Consider the following 22,897-nt stretch of genomic DNA (forward strand, 5'->3'; position numbering starts at 1 on the left):
TGTGAGTTATTTAACCCACAATGAGCAGCAGTGCCTGCAGGTGCCACATTCCATATGCAACCCCCACTCAGGGGTTGTCGTCTCATGCAAACCCGGTGAGCGTAGGCTATGCAAGGGTCGAATAACCCTAAAACAGACCGTGGGTTATGCGAGGGTTGTTAACCCCACAAATAACCCATGCTTGCCAGGTTTGCATGATATGACAACCGCTGAGTGAGGGTTGCATATTCAAAATAGTGGCTGTATGTGCCCCACACATGCTGCAGCCTCACTGAGGGTTAAATAACCCACAGTGGGCTGCGTGTCACGCGAACAGTGCTATTGTTTACTTCGACTTTCAAAAGGCTTTCGGCAAAGTCCCTCACCAAAGACTCCTGAACAAATTTAGCAGTAAATAGGACAAGAGGAGAAGTCCTCCTATGGATCGATAACTGGTTAACTGGTCAAGAAGAGAAAATAGAGAGTAGGAATAAATGGTCAGTTTATTTTATTCAAAGCATTTTTATCTTGCTCTTAAGTCAAAAGGCTCCCAGACTGGCTTACAAAAACCTATAGACAGTCCCTGCACACAGGCTTACAATCTAAAAATGACACGAAACAGAAGGAAAGGGATTGGGAGGGAGGAGGAAAAAAGCATGATAGTGATGCTCGATTCAGGTGCTCAGATGGATGGGAATATGCCTATTCTAGAACCAATTGTACTCAGTTTTGCACTGCATCTATTGTCCTTCTGGGCTGTGTTGGCCTGTTCCTCTTTTCTTTCTTCTCTTCTGCAGTTTTTTCTTCTCCTTTTGAGTTCAAGCTTAATCTGTTTCTTCTCCCATCCACTCAGGGCAAGATGTTTCCTCAAATGCCCTTCCAGTGGGAGGGGAGCCAAGTCATATCTCGCAACTGTCAGTTCTTGCAATGGAGGGCTGTAAACAGTGGGATCCCCCAAGGATCTGTATTGGGACCAGTGCTTTTTAACTTGTTTATAAATGATCTGGAGTTAGCAGTGAGGTACCTACTGCTATGGTGGTTAAAACAAAAGAGACAGCAAAGACCTCCACAGGGATTTCTGCAAATGGGGAATGGGTATCAAAATCACAAATGCAGTTCAATGTAATCAAGTGTATAGTGATGCACATTGGGGCAAAAAAAACCCTAACCATATACACACTCACAGGGTGACTGACTAGGAAAGGGATCTTGAGGCTGTGGTAGATGTTTGATGAAAACATCTTCCCAACTGCTCTGAGAAAGTCAAATTCCATGTTTGGGATCGTTTGGAAATGAATCAAAAATAAAACTGCCAATATCATATTGCCTTATATAAAACTATGCAACCACACTTGGAATACAGTGTACAGTTCTTGTCACTGCACCTTAAAAAAGGATATTTAAAGCTGGAAAAAGTGCAGAAAAGGGCAACCAAAATGGTCACAGGGTGGAGCAACTCCCCATAAAAGGAAAGGTTACAATGTTTGGGGCTTTTTAGCTTAGAAAAAAGGGTGAGGGGGAGGGGGTGCTAGGATAGGTGTGTTTAAAATTATACATGGTGTAGAGAAAATGGGTAGGGAGAGGTTTTTCTCCCTTGCTCATAATACTAGAACAAGGGAGAAAATGAGATCTAAGGCAGACAAAAAAGGAAATATTTCTTCACTCAATATGTAGTTTAACTATGGAATTCTCCACCACAGGATTTAGTGATGGCCACCATATTGGATAACTTTAAAAGATGACTGAAAAAATTCACGGAGGATAAGGCTATCAATGGCTATGCCATGATGGCTATATATTTCCTTTGGTATCAGAGAAAATATGCCACTGAATACCAGTTGCTGGGGAACATGATCAGAAGGGGGCTAATGCACTCATGTCTTGTTTGTGGGCATGCCATAGGAGTATGGTTGGAAGCTGAACTTTGGTCTGATCCAGCACAGCTGATGTTATGTTCCATTGGTTGCTGCTGAACAGAGCACTTGGCAGGAACAAACAGACACTTAACTAGCCAATCCACTTGTCCAGCTAGGTCCTTATAAGAGTCACCAAATTGGCTTTGTTTCCCAAATGAAATCATGGAGGAGATCTGTTTTATTATTTACCAACTGGCAGTTAACAACAGCAAGATTGGAAAAGGGGAATCAGGAAGAATTAATCCAGTTTCAAACCAAAGCAATGGCTCTATTAGGCCTTTGATGTTGAGTACTGACATGTACCTCCGCAGTAGTGTTGCTTCTGAATTGTTAGAAAGTATTCCAACATGCTGGCCACCAACTGAATCATCCAGTTCAGATGTGGCAGGGTGTTGGATCAGCTTCCTCAGTCTTGTTACCAAGTTCAAACTTCTTGTCTATCACCATTTCTGTAAATTTCTGCAGCAACAACTTTATCACTGATGTCCATGTCACTTGCAATGATTGGGAAGTCAATCCAAAGTGATTTTAAACTTAATGGTAAATTCACTATTATTTGAAGATGTCCACTTTTCTGTTTGGTCAGGAACTCGTGTATCAGGATTGGTACATTTTAACTTGATAGCGCTAGTGCTGGATGTTCTATGACACCTCCCTGATTTCTTGACTGAAAGTTCTAAGTAGCCATCAAAGACAATATGCGTATTTTGTGGGTGACACACTGACTATGAGTGTCTGACCACTGTGATTACTGATTCAAAGTTGTTGTTGTTGTTGTCGTTTTAAAAAAGAGCCAATATGTAACATTCTAATTTGTGACATAAAATTCACAATGCCTGGAGGGTTTACAGTTGAAACCCTGGTTCAAATAAGCTACTAGGAGTATTTCTGAAATTCTTCACAGTTTGTTTCACTGGTTTTGTTGCAGCATCACCTATAAACAATGGGATGATAACAGCAAACCATGAACCAAATAGTTCCTAAAGACATTCTAATTTTTTAACATGCTATTTCAATAGATTTCTGTACCTTTCACACAACATCTTTGCCATTGTTACTAGTACAGCAAATTTCATGTGTTGAGTGGAAGGTTAACTTGGCATATTCTGTCTGATAACTGCTTCTCTTTCAGAATGAATATTACAGTTCGGAAAGCTGTCCAAAGCTGCAAGCCTATACACACTAAGAGTAATTCCCACTGAACTCAGTGGGGCTTACTTCTGAGTAGATATATACAGGATTGCACTGCACTTCACATCTGTGAAAAATCGTATTAAATGATAATTCTGTAATTGACATATTTTGTTTATATACTGCCTTTGTACATCTTATATTCAAGGCAAAACTAACAAAAATATAATAGCAAAAAATCCAAACAATATCTCAATATATAAAAATACAACAAACAAGGTAATAGTAACGCAGTACTTTAAAAACAGTTCATTAAACAACTGATTAAAATATAAACTAATGATAAGAACAAACCAATCACATAATGCATGATTATGTGAAACAAATCAAACAAAAGCACAATTTCCAATTAGCCACAAAATGCCTCAGAATAATATTTAAGTGTGGGAGGGGAGTTCTCCACACTTGCATTGTGATGTTACAGTGACTCTCAACTCTGTCTCTTGGGCAGAATGGAAAGCACCAGTACTAGAGAGATGGGGGAGAAAGATGAAACATCCTCCCCAGCCTCAGATAGTTGAGTGCTGGTTTGGTCTGAGGATGTAAGAAGGACAAAGCTGTCTTTGATGAATTAACTTCAAAAGGATTTATTTTCTCTAGCATAATCTGACTGAAATGTGTGACACCCGCATTAAATGGTCCCGTTTTCCTCCCTCTCAGCTCATGAACAGTTGTTTCCATGAGATCCATCACTTTTGTATTCATTAGATGACCACCATCAGTACATGTTAATTTCATAATTGCCTTTGTTGGTTTATACAATACACTGTTTTTTGTTAAACATCATTTCCCTTGCTTATGTAATGTGAAATGCATGAAGAAGCTACATGCAAACACTTAGTGAAACAATGGGAAATAAGAGGTATAACTATAATTAGGTAGGTTACTAATAACATGATATTAATGTATCACCACTATGTCTTCCAAGGAAAAAAAGGAGGAACACCCTCTCATTTGTAGTACATTGTAGACAGACAGCAAGAGAGAGAGATACAGGAAATTACGAGTTATAGTATTTCCAGTTTTTTCTTGGAGGGAAATAAGAAGTGTGATTGCCCAAGGATATGTACTAGGACTGGTGTTGTCTAATTTGTTCATAAATGTTATGGACAAGGGCAAGTGTTGAGATGGCCAAGTTTATGGATGACACTAAATTATTCAGGATGGAGAAAACCAAAGACTGATAAGAGCTCCAAAAGGATCTCTCCAAACTAGTTGAGTGGGCAACAAAATGGCAAATGGAATCCAATATAAACAAGTATAAATTGGTGCACGCTGAGGCAAAACCTCCCAACTTCACATATATGGTGATGACATCTGAACTAGTAGTTAACTCATCAGAAAAGATCTTATTGTTATCACGGACAATTCCATGAAATTCCATACATGATCCCAGTGTCTGGCACTGAAAATGGTGAATGTTATGCTAGGGATCATTGGGAAAAGGACTGAAAATAGAACTGCTAGTATCATAATGTCATTATACAAATATATGGTGGGAGACACTTGGAATACTGTGCTCAGTTCTAGCCACAGTATTGGCTAGAATACTCAGTTCTAGCTACCACAGCTCAAAAAGGATATTGAAGAGCTGGAAAAAGTGCAGAAAGGGGCAACCAAAATGATGAAGGGGGCTGGAGCACCTTCCCTATGAAGAAAGGCTACAGCATTTGGGGCCTTTTAATTTAGAAAAAAGTTGGCTGATGGGAGATATGACAGAGTCTTATAAAATTATGCATGCTATGGAGAAAGTGGATAGGGAGCAGTTCTTCCCCTTTGCTCAATACCAGAACCCAGGAGCATCCAGTGAAACTGGTTAGCCGGAGATTCAGGACAGACAAAAAGAAGTACTTCTTCACACAGCATATCATTAATTTAAGGAATTTGCTGCCAAACAATACAATGATGGCCATTAGCTGAGCTTTAAAACAGGATTGAATAAATTAATGGAATCTAAGTATCAGTGGCTATTAATCATAATGGCTATATGTAGCTTCCAGGTTCAGAGGCAGTACGGCTCTGCATACCAGCTGCTAGGGAGCAACAACGGAAGAGGGCTATTACCTTCATGCCCTGCTTGGGGCTTACCAGTGGCATCTGGGTGGTCACTGTAGTAGGAAAGATGCTATATCAGGTGGACCTCTGGTCTGCTCCAGCAGGGCTCTTTTTATGTTCTTATCCATCATTTGCTACATTATATGAACTGTTCTTGGCACCAGTAGTGCAGTGACAAATTCAGAAGTGCAGGGTCCCTTCGTGACAGTCACAGCCACGACCCATCACATCCACGCCCCCTTCTAAGATTGTACAACCTTGTAAGATATACAGTGCAGCTGAGAGTAAGGCAGTGGTATTTCAGTTGGACGTCTGAGAAAAAAATGCAGGGGTGTTAAACTCTTTTTCACTCTCTCACTCAAACACAAACATTTTAGGTTTTCAAAATACGACACTCTATGGAAGCTTCACCCTCTCAACTCAGCCCTCATGGACAGATCCCTTCTCATTTAAACAGCCCCCTTGCACACTTCCTGAGCACCCCAACACTGGCCATTAGCCTTCCCTAAGCTCCTTCATTATATCCCCCCCCTCCACCTTCAACAGAAACATCCACAGACCCAGCTGGAATGAACTACACACACATACACACACACACAGAGTGGTGTAGTGGTAAATTTGGACATGCAAGAGCTCATTGTGACAGCCTCCAAGGGCAGTCCAAAAATTTCAGGCAGCTGTGTCAATCCATATCAACAAACCAGTTCTAGGAGTTTTCATCTCCACCAAGAGCATGCCTTTGGTAAAGCGAACAGATCTTAATTGCCCAATCCAGAACAAGTCATCCCAAACACTTTGTATTCCAACATGGAACAATATATTGTTGCTTGGAAAATTAATTCCCCCCACAGTTACAGTGAGGATCGCAGCTAAGCTCAGAGGGAACAGGGAATGCTGAGGGGGGTGACAATTGACATCAGAGTCCCTGCTGATGAAAAAGTGCTGGGGCTGCATCCCTGTGAGCCCTGCCTCCACTACACCACTTCTTGGCACAATGGTAATTAACTTTCTTCACTGAAAAACATATATTTTGTCACTAAAATAAGCTTTCTGCATGCACTTGTTCATGGCCACCAACTTGGAAAATGGAAGCCAAAGAATGAACATGTTTACCCAAATCAAATTTGTAGCTACCTGGTCCAGAAACACATACAAACTTCAAAATTCTCTGTACAAAAAAAATTATACTGGGGGTCTATTGTGGAGTCGAGATTGATAGCACCAGCCTAGCCCCCCACCTCTAGTCTGACTCAGTCCAATGCAGTTCCTTATTGTTCTGGAACCTCATCTAAATATTGTCATTTTTTTGCCAACACTTATGAGGCAGCTGAAATTCTTCTGTTGTTTTTTCTCTGTAGTGAAGATTATATACAAAAACAATAGAAATGTCCTGAACCAAACAGCACATGCTAGGCAGGAGAACAGCCAGAAGGAACTAGCTTTTCCTTAAGTTATTAAGGGGATGATATAACACTAGAATTAAATACCAGAAAGAGTAGTCATAGGACAGATAACCTCATGACTGTCTGACTTAAAGGAGAAGATGGGAGCTCTGACAGCACTTACTGCTATCACCTCATGCCAAATGCTAGAAGCAACTTGCTATTTTAAGTTCTCCAACCTCTAAAAAACAAACTATTGTTAAAAAGAACAGTAGAAAACAGCACCATGAAATCTTAAAGCAGTAAGAACAGTAAAATGATCAGGAAGAGCCTTGTGCGTTACATAGTTGCTTGGAGGTTGACTGTTGCTGTGCCCTGAATGCTGTATACAACCACATGACTGAGGCTTCTGTTATATAAAAAAAATAAGATGGGGAACCAAAAAGAAATAAGAACACTTGCTAAGCTCAAGCTTAAAGCTACCTGTCTAAGCCATGCTGAAAATGAGTGTTTAGTGGTTCCACACGCAAGATACAAGTGATCAGTCTGGGGCACTGGACCTCTATACAATTCTTCCCCCATCTTTGAGATTTTCACTCTTACCTCATTATAAGATCTTCAGAGGCCTATATAATAGTAAATAGCAATAATAATAATTACTGTAATTATACTAATACAGACCTGAGACCTCAGATGTTTTTGCAAATGTGTGATTCACTCAATTGTCCCTATTGCTTAAAGGACAACTTCCCCTCCCCCTTACCTTATCTCTACTCCTCCTTGCTGAGTTTGGCAACTTGACTGAGTGGATCATATATGTACAAAAACATCCAATGTCTATATGAAATTTAAATATGCTCCAGGTGCCCTATACAGAAGCTCATGGAAAACTAACGTGGAACTCCAGGTGGACAAACACGGGAAGTAACAGAATGGTACAGGTAGCAGATATGGTCCTTGCAGCAAACAAAGTTATTGGATTCCAAGGTTATTGGATTCCAGTAAGAGTTATATTTTTAAAAAAGGTCAATTGGCTGGTCAAATTTGTGAAATAACGGTCAAATGTTTTAAAGCATTAATTATAAGACAACAAAAAATTGAATCATCAACAGGATTGATAATTACGTTAATTATAAAAAAATAGTAAAATCTTATTGAGAAACAATTAAGTTAACTTAAAAAAAGAAACTAATGAATTTTTAACTTTTAACAATGTTAGATAAGTTTTCGTGAACTTATCTAAATGTGAACAAATCTCTGGATAGTTCTTCTCTAGCTTTTATCCTAAAAACATCACGGTCATCTTACAGTTATAATGTTTCTACATGATATTAAAATTCCTTCACATCTAAGTAGCATCAATTATTACAACACACCAGATCGCATGGAAGATGTGCTCCTGCAGTAAAGACGATGTCATGAGCGGTCCTAGGCAGTGACCTTTTGCTACTGGTGACTGCTTATGTTCCTGTATGGGGATGTCTGCAGTTATAACCAGTGGCCAGCAAGAGAAACTTTGCTGTGCTACTAGATTTTCCCTTGGCTGCTGTGGGGACAGGGTAAGCTGCTCTTATGCCTTGCCCTTGCTAACAAAGGACATCATAATGAAATCAAAATGTAAGTTGCCGCCTACCATGGTCAAATAATAGGCAATCAATTGACAGTATCTGATAAAGTAATTGACTGGCATACCAATGTAGACTACAGATATACGAGGTTCCTGGCTACCAGCAACTAGGAATTAATGAAATAGGCAAACAGCTTGCAAGAAAAACAAAGAAAGTTCCAAGATTCAGGAGGTAATCAAGGATTCACAAGGCAGGGTAACCAGGAACCATCAGCAGCCCAATGTGATCAAACTCCTGGAGAGGCTTCTAGAAACATCTGATAGATGAGTTATCAGGTCAGTGTCACACAAATTTGACTCAGGACAGAAAAGTACAGCTGAGGAAACACAGCTAATAGTATCTTCTCCAAAAGAAAATGCTCTACATACTGGTCAGTAGGATGCAGATTCAACAAAGTTAATAAATCAAAGAAAGCTACTAAACACAGCAAGATGATTGCTTTCATGGGTTTCCCTGATTCAGCAAACCTTACATAAGGAGTTATTTTGTCAGAGAGAAGGCTGACTTGTGCTGGTTGCTACAAGAATCAAAAAGGATATAACCCAGAAGTGCACAACTCACATCACTCTGAGGACACACTTACATGTCCTTTAACTCAAGAGAGCCACATTAGTATGTTAACCATAGAAAAACATGCTTTACCATGTAACTTGTTAGCCTTTTAACCCCTTTCTTGTTAATCCCCTTTTCTCTCTGTGACATAGCATACACTAGGGGTAGGCAACGTTTTTGGGTCTCTGGGCACATTTGCCAATTTGAGAAACTGTCCAGGGGAAGACCACAAAATGGCTGCCATGTGAGTCATGGCTATTTACAAAGCACAAGTAACCTGCCCAAAAGACTGAGTACAAGGCAGAGGGAGAGGCTGAGCTGCAACAAACTAAACAACTCCTTTGAATCCATTTTTCAGTGCCAACAGAAATCTATTTCACCGAAGGCCTATTTTTCTTTTCCCCCCTCTCTGCCATCCATGTCATTCCCCATCTCTCTCTCTCTCTCTCTCTCTCTCTCTCTCTCTCTCACACACCATACACTCTCCCTCTGGTCACCACCCATGGACACACCCTCCTTTTCCTTTTCAGTCTTTTTTGTTTTTGTTGATGCTCATTCCCCCCCCCCTTATTTCTACTCCTCCTTATAGAATCATAGAATAGTAGGGTTGGAAGGGGCCTATAAGACCATCGAGTCCAATCCCTGCTCAATGCAGGAATCCAAGTCAGAGCATCCCTGACAGATGGCTGTCCAGCCTCGTCCTGAATGCCTCCAGTGTGAGAGAGTCTACCACCTCCCTAGGTTACTGGTTCCATTGTCATATTGCTCTAACAGTCAGGGAGATTTCCCTGATGTTCAGCCGGAATCTGGCTTCCTGTAACTTGAGCCCATTGTTCCGTGTCCTGCATTCTGGGATGATGGAGAAGAGATCCAGGCCTTCCTCTCTGTGACAACCTTTCAAGTACTTGAAGAGCACTATCATCTCTCCCCTCAGTCTTCTCTTCTCAAGGCTAAACATGCCCAGTTCTTTCAGACTCTCTTCACAGGGCTTTGTGTCCACTCCCCTTATCACCTTTGTTGCCCTCCTCTGAACCCTCTCCAGCTTGTCTGCATCCTTCTTAAAGTGTGGTGCCCAGAACTGGACACGGTATGCCAGATGAGTTTAACTACTCAGTGCTGAGTAGAGGGGAACTAGTACTTCCCGGGATTTGGAAGCTATGCTTCTATGAATGCAGCCCAAAAGAGCATTTGCCTTTTTTGCAGCCACATCACATTGTTGGCTCATATTCAGCTTGTGATCGACAACAATTCTAAGGTCCTTCTTGCTTGTAGCGTTGTTGAGCCAAGTATCCCCCATCTTGTAACTGTGCATTTGGTTTCTTTATCCCTATTGAATGCCCAGCACTCCAGCCTATCAAGATCACTTGGAATTTTGTTTCTGTCTTCCAAGGTATTCGCTATCCCACCCAATTTTGTGTCATCTGCAAATCTGATCAGCATTCCCTGCATCTCCTCCTCCAAGTCATTAATAACAATGTTGAAGAGCATTGGGCCCAGAACTGAGCCCTGTGGTACCCCACTCGTTACCTCTCCCCAGTTTGAGAAGATCCCATTGATAAGCACTCTTTGACTTCGATTCTGTAGCCAACTGTGGATCTACCTGATCATTGTTTTATCAAGCCCACTTTGAGCTAGTTTGCTCATCAGGATATCATGGGGCACTTTGTCGAAAGCTTTGCTGAAGTTGAGGTATATTATGTCCACAGCATTCCCACAGTCCACAAGGGAGGTTTCCTGATCAAAAAATGAGATCAGATTTGTCTGGCAGGATTTGTTCTTAACAATTCCTGTTGGCTTCAAGTCATCACTGCATTATTTTCAAGGTGCTTCCAGATGGATTGCTTTAGAATCTGCTCCAGAATGTTCCCAGAGATTGATGTCAGACTGACTGGTCTGTAGCTCCCAGGTTCCTCCTTTTTGCCCTTTTTGAAGATAGGGACCACATTAGCCCTCCGCCAGTCATCTGGCACTTCACCCGTCCTCCATGATTTCTCAAAGATAAGAGACAGTGGCCCTTCTGCCAGTTCCTTAATTACCCTAGGATCATCCAGCCCTGGAGATCTGAACTCATTCAGAGTAAATAGGTGTTCCTTTACCATATGCCTATCAATCTCAAGCTGCAATCCTGCCCCTTCAGCCTGTACTTCGCCTTTGCCAGGAGAGTCATATTTCTACTCCTTATTTCTACTTCTCCTTGATTTTTGAAGCAACAACACACAAAGCTTTCCTCTACCAGCAAATCACGTACTGAGGAAGTCCCAGACATGGAGGTTGTTTTTTTGGCTCCAAAAATGGTACTGACTCCATTATGTGTCTCTTTCTAGGAAGGCAGCAATGCAGCTGCACGTATTCTCCCATCCCCACTTTTGATGGCCTTGGGTAAGCCTCAGCTGTTCCCATAAAGAGGTGGGAAAGGGACACAAACTGTGGGCATTTGGAATTCTCCCAGGGGCTGTAAGTAGTCTGGGAATGGGCCACAAGTCAGCCTATGGGTCTTATGTTATCCAGGCTTAGAATAATGTTTCACTTTCATTGCAGCTGATGCTAAATAATGATGAACCCATATATCTCCCATAGAATAGAATAGAATAGAATAGATACTTACTTACCTAAGATTCCCAGTTCTTCCCAAGACACCTTAACACCCTTTTGACATGAAGACACACAGCTTTGCATAAGTTTTTCTTAAATTTGCTGCTTAGAGAAAATTAGGTAAGTGTCTGTCAACCTAAACAGCAGTGTTTGGGGGAAGAGAGAATTCAAATGAGAAAAGGAGTCCAAGACGGGTGGGAGCTTTTAAAAAAGGAAATTCTCAAGGCACAATCACAAACAATTCTAACAAGAAGAAAAGGTGGAAGACAACAGAAGAAGCCAATGTGGCTTCACAAAAAGCTTAGGGATGACCTGAAAACAAAAAAGGACACATATAGGAAGTGGAAAGAAGGCCAAGTAACAAAGGAAGAGTACAGGCAGATAGCACAGAATTGCAGGGATGGCATCAGGAAGGCTAAAGCTGAGAACGAGCTGAGATTAGCGAGGGATGCTAAAAACAACAAAAAGGCTTTCTTCAGCTACGTGCATAGTAAAAGGCAGAGGAAATAAATGGTTGTTCAGCTATTAAATAAGGATGGCAAAACGATAACAGATGACAAAGAAAAGGCAGAGGTGCTCAATTCCGACACTGGCTCAGATTTCTCCCAAAAGAGGGTCTATGACCCCCTGGCAAAGGCGAAGTACAGGCTGAAGGGGCAGGATTGCAGCTTGAGATCGACAGACATATGGTCAAGGAACACCTAATTACAAGATGGGGGATACGTGGCTCAACAACACTACAAGCGAGAAGGATCTTGGAATTGTTGTCGATCACAAGCTGAATATGAGCCAACAATGTGATGTGGCTGCAAAAAAGGCAAATTCCATTTTGGGCTGCATTCATAGAAGCATCGCTTCCAAATCCCGGGAAGTACTAGTTCCCCTCTACTCAGCACTGCTTAGGCCTCATCTGGAGTACTGTGTCCAGTTCTGGGCACCACACTTTAAGAAGGATGCAGACAAACTGGAGAGGGTTCAGAGGAGGGCAGCAAAGATGATCAGGGGACTGGAAACAAAGCCCTATGAGGAGAGACTGAAAGAACTGGGCATGTTTAGCCTTGAGAAGAGAAGACTGAGGGGAGATATGATAGCACTCTTCAAGTACTTGAAAGGTTGTCACAGAGAAGAAGGCCAGGATCTCTTCTTGATCATCCCAGAGTGCAGGACACAGAATAATGGGCTCAAGTGACAGGAAGCCAGATTCCGGCTGAACATCAGGAAAAACTTTCTGACTGTTAGAGCAATACGACAATGGAACCAATGACCTAGGGAGGTGGTGGGCTCTCCCACACTGGAGGCATTCAAGACTAGGCTGGACAGCCATCTGTCAGGGATGCTCTGACTTGGATTCCTGCATTGAGCAGGGGGTTGGACTCGATGGCCTTGCAGGCCCCTTCCAACCCTACTATTCTATGATTCTATGAAGTACTCTATAATAATGACATGGCCAGCACGAAATCCAAATGTCTTACATTTTGGCTCCCCTAAGATTCCTATCTATAGACAGAGTGGAATCTCCAACTACATGTAACACTAAGTAGCAAGCCTTAGGCTAACAATGCTAAAAAATTAAATGAAGTGCCATAAGCACTTGGGCACAATACTTCAGGCAGGAATGAAAGATGCAGATCACAGAAAATATTCCCATATCAACATTTCTTTCATCATCACTATGACAAGCTAAGAGGCATCCTTAGAATCAGCATCTTGTTCCCAGTTTTTATTCCACTGTGTGCAGTTGCACTTCCAATACTTTGTATTAAATTGCACCACAAAATAAAATTAAAACAACCTTGCAATTTCTATTTATATGCACATTTTGGATTAGCTTCAGAAGTGTCAGAGTTGAAAACCACAGAACTAATAAAAATGGTAATAGTGCCTGGTGATATTCTATCAATAGTTAACTAAACAGATATTCATTTCAGATATAGGTTAAGAAGCTGAAAAGACATCCATAGGAATCTTAACTATGAAGTCTCTATTGCTCCAGAAATAGCTTTCAAACCACAAAATAGATTCAATAGGCAACTAGCAAAATTGTACAGGACCATCTTTCTTCAGCTAAATATAGAATATGCCTAATGCTAGCTTTCCACCTAGGTATTGCCACCCATCCCTGAACCCCACTGCATCTAGAAACCTAACAAAAAGCTCTTCTAACCTATTCTACAGTGGCTTTCTATCCTAAACACTTTTCTCTAGAATCCTATCCTTTCTCTTCAGGGCGGGATCTTACCCTGAAAGGCAGCCTAGAAATATTTTACATAAAACAAACAAACATATAGAATTTGGGGGGAGGGATCAAAGAACATTCAATTAACCCCAGAGAACACATGCATGCATATACAATGGCAACTGTAGTATCAGGAATTGGGGGTGGGGGGCGCAGACTAGTCTGTTTCCTGCCTACCCATCACATTCAATTGCCCTGGATAATTTATTGCTTGCTTTCAAACAATGTGAATATAATGGTAAAAGCACCTATGGGTGAAGCTGTAGGAGCACACATTATAATGTGGCCTGGGCACACATTATGCTTTTATTGTGCAGTTATGTAGATGCAAAATCACTCCCCATGAATCCACAAATTGCTGAGTGGGTACACACAATCCCAGTTATTTCTCCAGGCATACACCATTAGGCAACACAAATAAGTATGTGGGTAGACCTACCCTGAGGCCTTGCTGATATTTCTGCCTGCAATTCAAATCTCTCTCTATAAAAGACGCAACAACCTCATTGAACATGTGCAGGCACATTTAGGACTAGAGCCAATACCAGCACGAAGATGTCACAATGCTGGCAAGAGATTAGCATTCAAGTGTATATAAAATGATCCTGCAAAATATTCCTACAAAGAACAGCAATGTTAGCAAGGCAATGTGACTTCAATTTTAACAGCCCTATGTAATCCTTAAACAGTCATTTTCACGTGATGAAAAATTCTTTTCTCACACATATTTTCTAGGGAAATATGCTTTCCATTAAAATCATAATATAGAGTAGGGACAAGTCCCAGGTCTTCCCATGTGACCCACAATGTAGCCTCCCAATCCCAAGGCCTCTCCTTACTATGCAACTTAGCCACTCACTCCAAGACACGGGAAAATGACTATTTAATCCTACCACCACCACAACAATGCAAAAAGCAGCAGAGGTTCTATAAGAATAGTTCAATGAGGTTCAAAGCAGGAAAACTTTACCAAAGCTACAATTCCTTTTCTCTCTGGAGGGGAATGAGTAAAAAAAAACTCTTGGCCTGTGAATTGGTTCATGTAAGAGTGAATCAATAGGCAGAGCCACAGTTGCTGACCCTTCAATGTTTAATTTAAAATATGCCCATTAAAAACTGGTTGACAACCCAGGATCTAGAGATACCACAGTCAGCATATTGTCTATTTTCAGGATCAATCAAATCCTCTTCTGGTTGTAAGAGATTTTTGGAACACTTCCTGCCTGGGAAGATCTGAAGTGACCTTTCACATTAGCAAAAACAAACAACAAACATCAAAATGGCATACCACCCCACTGATTCAGTTTTCCTGACATTAGAATCCATAGGCCTGGTTTGCACATTACAATAAGCTAGAATTTTTCTGCATGCTACTTTGATTGCTCCCACTGCAAGTGGGAGAGACTAAACAACTCACGGAGGCTCCATCCCTGGGTTGTTTGCCATGGCATCCAAAGCAGGAATTCTGGTTTGTTGAGGGAGAGACAAGTCAGAGTTCCTGGTTCATCTGTCATTGCAAAAACCCAGGAACAGAGCATCCCTGGGTTGTTTAGCTGCCCTTGCTCACAGCAGGAGCAAACAGCGTAAACGAGGATTTTCATTATATGAGACCAGGATTTTCATAATGTGAGAACTGGGCCATTGATTTGCACTTGTCCATACTTTAAGAATCACAGGGAGGAAGAGACCTGAAGCCCTTGTACTAAAGGGAAATCATCCACAAAACAAGCCCCATCCAAATGTCCTTTTACAGATTAATCAACATAATTTGGCTCACAGTATACTATAAACAGAGAGCCAGTATGAATAATGAGCAAGGGAGCTACGGGCAAAATATAAATATCCAAAACCATTATCCCAATACACCTGCAGAACATTCCTCTCAGCCCCCAGAGATGGTGAAGAATTAGCTATTAAATAAAACCATTATTTAACTTGCAGTTAGGGCTGGGGAAAAGGATAGCATTTAGAGAAGCCAACACAGTTCTACATTATTCACTTCCTTCGAATCAGATTTACGGATATAATCTAGGAAGAGACTCTTTTAAAGTCCCATATTTGTGTACTCCAAGACACGGGACAATGTATAATAATTAGCATCACCACCATTTAAGCATACAGCAGCAAAGGACGATCAGGAGACCCCCTATACAACTTATCCTTCAGGGGGACAGACAGACAAAAAACTATAACCGTCCAGACATATACTGTCCTACCATCATAACCTCTGTCTTGTCCTACTATCAGCATGACACCCACCTCTGTTTTTCATTCTTGTTAAATCCAGGAGAGGCACTGACTGAATGATGCTATGGGCTGGGTGAGGACTGACAAATTGAAGCTTAGTCAGGAAGACAGGAATAGAAGGGTGATAAACTTATTTAAAATGTAGCAATTGAGAAACAGAACAAAGAAAGGCAAGAGTCTGAGGTTGAGCAGGAGGGATTCTTAAAAGCAAAGACAAGTTCACTGAAGTTGATGCAAGACAGAAAGTTAAAATGCCACAATTTTAGTAATGGGGGAGGTATGTTAGGTAAGAACCGACAGAAGAGAAGGATGCCAGGAGGCATGATTGCAGCAGATCAGCACAATTGTGGTAAAGCCTATATGAGATAGAAAACGTGAAAGTGAGAAGGAAAAACAGACAGAATTAACATACAGATAATTAAGAACAGCAAAACCAGCATGGGTAAAGTTCAATTAAACCACAGACTGTATTTCATAAAGGCAAGTATATAGATTACATTTAGAGGCATTGTTATTACCTTAATCAGTGGAAAGCAGCAAGCCCCTTTAAGTCCCTAGATGTTCACTAACAGCATATAATTATGTGGGAACTCAAGCGCTCACAAAGGGACTCTAATGGTAAATCTAACAGTGCTCTGTTTATCTAAAAGCAGGTGACGCTCTTAAGTACATCTGAATAGGCATATGAATAGATGCTTCAGAAGCATCTAACTCTACTATGTATTTTAGGAACAAGAGCACATAAAGCTGTTTTCCTGTTAGGAGTATTGTATCCATTCCAGCATTATAATGTGGAGATTTCCCAGAGTTCTTCTTCCCATACACACATGGTTTGGCCACATATATAAATTCCTATTCCTTCTTCAGTTATCCTCTTTAACACATATACATTTTGAGAATGTATTTCATTTTTAACACCTGCTGTGGCCAGAAGGGGTTGAACTGAAGAAACTGCTCATCTGAACAAATTATGGTTGGGCATTTGGCTTGTTCAAGAAAGATTTGGTTAACTGGCGATCAAATATTGGTCAAGTGTTTTTTAAAAAGCATTATGTCTGGTAGAACAACAAAAAGATGGTTTAATCATCAACAGGTTTTATTCTGACATGAATTCCAAAAAAACAAATTAGTAAACTGTATTAGTAAACAACAAAGCTAACTTTTTTAAAAAATGTAATCAGCATAACTTTTAACAATGTTAGGCAAGGCTTCTATAAAATGCGAATAATTAACTGAACTGTTCTTCTCTTTGTCTTTTATCTTGGAGCTCAAGGCTCTAGCCTACAGTCACACAATTTTAAACTATTAGATGGCGAGGGCAATCCTATACCCCCTAGACAGTGTCTGGGGTACACAGGATATTTTGGTTTCCTGGCTCCAAGCCTGGAGACAGAGCTCTGAGCCCCCGCCGCCTCCCTTGCCCCCTCACAGCCAGTGCGGAGAGAACTGTGCTGGCTGCTGCTACAAGCTCGCAAGGGGTGAAAGGGGGCATTCCGTAGGCGGGAGAAGACTGGGGGCATAGAGATACGAGGTATCCCCAGCCTCTTTCTGTCCCCCTCCCCAAAGCCTCTGCTAGATGAGCAAAATCTCCAGTCTAGCTAAAATGCAGAGAGGGAAGCATATGGAGCCTCCCGCTCTGCAACAGATACTCGTAAGCCTTCAAAGGGTGGATCAGATTGGACTGCCTGGGTATGCCTACCTAGGGCAGATCAGATTGGATTGCACCCTAAAACAGTGAACTTTGCTGCTGATGACTGTTGGTATTTTTGTTCAGAGATGCCTGCAGTTATAGCAGGTGGCCAGCAGGTGAAGATATGCTATGCTTCTAGGCTTGTCCCCAGCCCAGACCTAGGACTAGGAGACAAGCAGCACTCACTCCTGTCTTTGCAACAACAACAAAAAGGACACCATAATGAAATAAAATAGGTAAGTTTGACAGTGGGCAAATAATAAGCAATCAAGTGACTGACACCAATCCTAGAACAAAGTTTAATATTTTACTTCATAAATATTCTTCTGTGGAGGTACAAAAATCTACAGCTGCCTTGAACCACATCTACTGAAAGGTGGATGGGGAGTGTATGTCCAAACCCGGATTCATAACCCTTTTAGAAACAAGTATTCAAGTGGAAAGACAAAGCTGCAGCTGAAATGTAGACTACCACCATGCAGGGATTAGATCAGAATACTCTCAACTCTCCCCAGTTATGACACCCCACCACGATGAAGCAGTTACCACACAACTTCTTGGTTCAAATAAATGTACATTCAGATCAATGGCACTTTCATCTTAGTTACAACTTCAAGGTTCTCTTATAAAAACAGAGCTAAAAGTGACACAGACAAGCAATAAAAGGTACCCTTAAATGCAGCAGCAACATCCCACAGTGCAGTACAGCATTCGGAAGCAGCTACTGGTAAAAAGAATGAGACAACATCCTCTATATATCAGCAAGAGCCAAACCGGGGGTGCAGTGGGGTAGAGAAGGAGCCAAATGAGCCAAATATTGGGGATACACACACACTTTTTCATCATACCCTGAAAAAAAATTATCCCAATTCCTCTTGATTTTTTTAAAACTCAGGTCATTAGCTCACAACTTAGTAGGATTTTGTTTTAGATTCTATTCTGGATTTACTGGTTATTCAAGTTATGTTTTCATTCCCTGCCCCAAGTATTGAGCTTAAAAGTTTAATAATAATAATAAAGACCCACTGTCTTATCCCTACCATAATAGCACGTCTGCATATCCCTTTGGCACAACAATCCTCAAGATATAACTTATAAGGAGTGCCCAGGGGCAGCAGGAAGACATTAAAAAAAACAAACAGGCAGAGCAGGAGAAGGCAAAAAGCAAGCACCCTTTCATCTTACAAGTGGAGAAATGTAGGAGTGCATGCGCCTTCCCCTACAGATGGCTAGGGCATGGCAAACTCACTGCTACTCTAACCAAACATTAGTAAGAGCTCAAAATCATGCCTGCTCTGATGGCAAAGAAGCATTCTTCTTCGCCACCACTGCATCCTCAGAGTGCCAACTGGCATAGCTTTTCTGGGTGAATCGGGGCCTTTGCAATCTCGTTTGACTGAACTCTTGGACACACGCTGTGACATGTTTGCTAAATGCTTTGAATATAAAATTGCTCACATTTGCCCCAAAGTGAACTGCTAATAATGATTCTCTTTAGCCTATAACTGTGTCCAGAGCCCTCTTGGTCCACTGTTGATGGATGAATTTTGCTTGTTGAGGCCTAAATATCCAAACAAGATGCTTGGACAAGTATGGTCCACCACTTATGCATTTGACTCTTGCCCCTCCTGACTCATTACACTGAACAGGGAGGAACTGACCATCTGTGTTCAGGAGGTGGTATGTGTCTCCTTCCAAGATGAGGCTGTCCTGGCTGTGGCACTACACCTGCTCCTGAAGAAACTACTGGCAAGTTGCCAATATTCTCTTTCTAAGCAAAGCGCTCAAGCACACAGTTGCTGTACAACTTTAAGCACTCTTGGATGAGACTTCTATTATAACAATTTCCAGGGGTGCATGTGCATGAGACTAGCTTGATTAGTCTATTGCAGGCAAGAATAACACAGTCTTGTGGCACCTTAAAGACTAACAAATGTATTATGGTATAAGCTTGCATGGACTAGAGTCCACATCATCAAATGCATAAAATGTTATCCTGAGTTAGCAAATATATATATATACACACACACACATACACATGACACACACGGTTTGGGGGTGGAATTATAAGCAGTGAGGTCAGAGGAAACTGAAATGCAAAAAGTACAGGCAGCAGTAGTTACACTAAAGCTTAAACGTATGTAAAGTAACTAGGGAGAATGTAGTGTGAAACTGCTGAATTACAATTTACAAAGAAATTCTATTTCCCATGGACTGAACTGGGTTAACAGGTTTTTATCTCACGGCAGGTGATAATTAACTTATAGATACCAGAATGTTTGTTATATCAACAAGTCACTGTAATGACTCTACATACATCTAAGATTTAACATAAGCGTCAAAGTACTCTGTTTATGCATTGTACATTTCAGTCTCCTCTGATCTCACTGCTTGCAATTCCCACTCTCCCCACCACAAGTACATTTCTGCAAACACAGGATAACATTTCATGCATCTGATGAAGTGGACTGTAGTCCATGAAAGCTTATGCCATAATAAATGTGGTAGTCTTTAAGGTATCACAAGACTGCTGTGTCTAGATGAGACTGAATTTTTAGATTCATTTCAGCTTTCAGACCAGGACTGCTTTGGTTGCTCTGGTGGATGACCTATACCAGAAGAAAGACAGGGGGAGTAGGAACCCTGTTAATTCTCCTGGAACTTCCTGAGGCTTTTGTGACCATCGACCATGGTGTGTGTATTTATTTATTTATAGCGTTTATAAGCAGCTTATAGCAATCAACAAACAGACAGTTCTTGCCCATTGGAGGTACTTTGTTACAGCAGTTCCACTCTTACCTTGATGGCCAACTCCGGTCTTCAGGAACTGCTTGATTCTATGGCACATGTGCTACAGTGCTCCACAAGGTTGTATCTTGTCCTCCATGCTTTTCAACATCAACATGAAAGTGTTGAGTGAGATCAATGGAGATCTGCAGTCAGGTATCATCAATCTGTTGATGACACCCCTCTCTTTCTCTTTTTCATATAACTCAGGTGAGGCAGTGGGAATGCTGAATCAGTGCTTGGGCACAGTAATGGACTGGATGATGGCCAATGAACAGGCAAGATGAAGGTGCTGTTGGTAGGCAGTTTGTCTGCTCCTGAAAGTGACATTCATCCTGTTCTAAATGGGGTTGTACTCCCCCTCTCAAGGAACACATTTGCAGTCTGAGGTACTCCTTGACCCAGCTTTGTCACTGGGGACAAAGATTGCTTCCATAGTATACAGCTTCTTTTACCAAATTAGAATGGTGCACCTGGCTGCAGCCCTACCTGGACAGATAACAGAGATTAGGCTATATTCTGATAAGAGATTAGACTACTGCAATGTGTTATATATGGGACTGCTTTTGAAGATGTTTCAGACACTGCATTTAGTTCAAAACACAGTGCTAGGTTGCTAAATGGGACTGGGCATTATGATCTTATTACAACAGTGTTCCAGCAACTGCATTGGCCCTCAATCCATTTCCTAAGGCTCCGTTTAACCTCACTGTAAACTCACTGGGCACTTTAGGCAAACCTCTATAATATAGAGATAATAGTTCTGATTTTAATTCAACCTCTAGAATATATGGATAATAATTCTGATCTACCTTAAAAGACTGTGATGCAGATTATTGATTAGAGAGCCAGTGTACTGAAGGGGATAAAATAGATGATGCCTGTGTTCAACTCCCCTGCTCAGCTACAACATCTTACTTATGTCGCATTGGATAAATCATTCACTCTCAGCCTGCTTCATAAGGCCGGTGTGAGTAGTAGTAGTACTAGTAGTAGTAAGATAATCCTATTTATAGCACCCTGAACTCCTAGGAAGAAGTGGGATCATAATATTTAGCATTTATATAGCGCTTCCAAATGTTAAACAGTGTTGCATACATTGCCTCAGAATAATCTTTATAACAACTTTCTAATATATTATTACCCTCATCTTGCATATGGCGGGGGAGGGAGGGGAGAACTCAGGCTGGGAGTGTGCAGCTTGCCTAAATCACCCAGTGAGTTTATGACAGAGGTGTGATAGGAACTGGGGGCTCTCTTTCACAACCTAATGGTAGCCAATACTATCCCCAGTCCTGGGAAATATATGATAAATAATGTAATATCATTGATTTGAGCAGTTAAAGAAAATAGCATTCAGCCATAAAGCTTAGTTGGGTAGCTCTGCACAACTCACTGTCTCTCAGTCTTGCAAGGCTGTTGTGAAGAAACATCCTGTATCTACCACCCTGAGCTTCTTGGAGGAAGCAGGATAGAAATGAAACAAATATTGCAAGCGTTATGGCTTTGAATACTTGGGGGAAAGCACTATATAACTTGTAGTTGTTACTGCTGTGGCTTATTATTATCAAATTTATGTATTTATTCATTATTACTATTTCTCTCACCAAATGGATGCTCCAGCTGCCCTGCACACAGTCCCGACTCATGCAAGGGACTTTAATATGTCATGATTACGTCCTCCTCGGCCCGTCCTCCACCCCGGGGCCTGAGACCGAGGCTGTCTGGTACTCCCAGGCCTCACAGCCACTCAGCGGCTTCCCCCTTTCCGCCCCCGAGCGACCGGCTAATCCACCCCCGCCCCTCCGAGATTCCCACTCTCCTCGACATACCCCAAGCGACTTGCCCCTTTGCCCAGCTCGCTCGCTGGCTTCCGTGCCTTCCACCCCTCACCTGCGGCCGCGAAGGAACCTTCAAGTCCGGCACGAGCTGTCCGCCCGCCTCAGCGCCTGGATGTTTGCTAGGTTCGGCCCACCGGTCGAGCTCTCGCGGGCCACACGGATCCCTCAGGCCGCACGCGAGGCCCGCAGCTGCCGCGCCGCGCCGCCGCCATCTTCCACTTGGAAGGGATGGGAGGGAACAGGCAGGGCAGGCCACGGGGAAGAGGAGGAGACCACCGCCCTCCCGGTCCCGCCTCCGCCAGGCCAGAACTGCAGGCCGCAAGCTAGGAAGAAGGCAGCATCCCCCTCGGCCGGTGGCTGCCGCTAAGCGGGGAAGTCGCCACTGTAGGCGGCGGGAACATAGAGAGACCCCTTACCCCCTACGTGAGCATAAGAAATAGTGGAAAGGGTGCGGGGACGTGACGCTAAGACTTTTCCTCAGCCGGCCCCGGCCGCTCCAATTTCAGTTGTCAGCGTGAGTATGACTTTAAAAAAACACATTTGTCTGCGTACCCTAAAAAAGGGGGAGTGTTTTGTCATCCCAACTGCAGCAAGAGATAAGGGGAGGCTGCACACGCAGGAGTATGAGGTGGTTGTGGTAGAACAAAGAGGAGTAAGACCTTTGATTTCATGCGGGAATGTAACATTTTTGAATACCCTCCTAAATCAGTCAAAGCAATCTCCCTGCCTGTAAAAGCAAAAAAAAAAGAAAAGAGCACAGCAGGGCGCAATCAGAGCAAGGAACTAGCGGAGGGGTGTGGG

General features: G+C 42.0%; 1 protein-coding gene across 11 annotated transcripts in view; it reads right to left on the reverse strand.

Annotated features, from left to right (window-relative positions):
- NDST2 (N-deacetylase and N-sulfotransferase 2) overlaps positions 1-22,326 on the reverse strand; it is a 178,273-nt gene extending 155,947 nt beyond the window's left edge. For 10 of the 11 annotated variants that reach the window (XM_084841425.1, XM_084841413.1, XM_084841419.1 and 7 more), the window contains exon 1: positions 22,149-22,326. The gene's annotated coding sequence lies outside the window, so the exon portion shown is untranslated. Of the gene's footprint in view, positions 1-20,267; positions 20,573-22,148 lie in introns of all 11 variants that reach the window. The other variant, XM_084841422.1, reaches the window with a different exon arrangement.
- Between the last annotated feature and the right edge of the window lie 571 nt (positions 22,327-22,897).

Source organism: Heloderma suspectum, chromosome 3, assembly GCF_057233095.1.
Source record: "Heloderma suspectum isolate Gila_16-S chromosome 3, 16-S_ref, whole genome shotgun sequence".
Lineage (NCBI taxonomy): Eukaryota > Metazoa > Chordata > Lepidosauria > Squamata > Helodermatidae > Heloderma > Heloderma suspectum.